Source organism: Hesperophylax consimilis, chromosome 13 (assembly GCF_061612785.1).
Source record: "Hesperophylax consimilis isolate HC1 chromosome 13, BYU_Hcon_1.0, whole genome shotgun sequence".
NCBI classification, from domain to species: Eukaryota; Metazoa; Arthropoda; class Insecta; order Trichoptera; family Limnephilidae; genus Hesperophylax; species Hesperophylax consimilis.
The window spans coordinates 34,482,584-34,483,726 of NC_142848.1; positions in this window are offsets into that span (position 1 = coordinate 34,482,584).

Below are 1,143 nucleotides of genomic sequence, written 5' to 3' on the forward strand. Positions count from 1 at the left end.
TGGTATACCTTATATTGTAGGTAATAGGCATTAAAATCGCTTTACAAACGGAATCTAGAAACGTTCGATTTCAAGCACAAAACTGGTTTTTATTTATTTTGTAAACAATTTTATAAGATAGCAAAAAAGTTAATCAAATCAATCACAGATAATCTCAGCTATAATACTGAATTTTTTAAAGTTGTTTTCTTAACGCGTTCATACATTTCTATTGAAAAAATGTTTTTTTAGTAGTTTACATTTATATTTTTTATTGATTAATTTATTTCTTCATTTGTATTTTACTCAAGCGAAACGAAAGAAATATCTTCAATTTATCAAAAGCATTTTTTTGGTATTTATAATGTACACCAATTCGTTATAAAGATTAATCAAAATATTGATTTAGCATTAAGCTTCACCTTAAACAACATCCGTGGCTATTTTTAAAATTTAGAACAAAGAAAATAACACTGAACTTGTTTTGACAACTAGTATTCTGCTAAAATTCCTGAATTATTATTGAAGTTTTTACATTGTGTACCAGTTATAGCACAGCGGTGATGCAAGTGCCATAAGAAATACTGTGTCCAAATCTATAATTTAATCCGGATATCATTCTCATAAAGTTCTATACGTGGGTACCCAAAAATACTCTTGTTCTCAGATTGCCTGCCAACTGTCGTTAGTTCCAAAAAAGAACATAGGTGTTGCTAAAATTGCCAGCCAACAGGCGCAACTGTGAAAATGTAAAATAATCCACGTATTTATCCAATCTACTACATTTTATTTCGACATCTGCGAGAGCAAACTCAAAATCTAAGACACTGGTACATCAGAAAGTGTTCCAAACCCCTTCGAAACATTTGCTCTGACCCCTTGGGTCTCCAAAGGGAAATGAGTATGGCACTCAATCAGATGTCATTTATGATCATGATCCCTCAGGATGATTATCTCAGGATCCTCACCCCCTCCAGGAGAAGCAGGACAAAAATGTGATTCTTAATAAACTTAATAAAACCCACAATATCAGAGGGAAAAGGCAAAACTTTGGTGTTCCAAAAAAACAAAATAGGGTACGAGTTGGATAAATTGTATGATACGGTAGCTTATTTTCTTTCAGAAAATCGAGGAATGAAATGAGAATAGGAACTTTAAAAAATA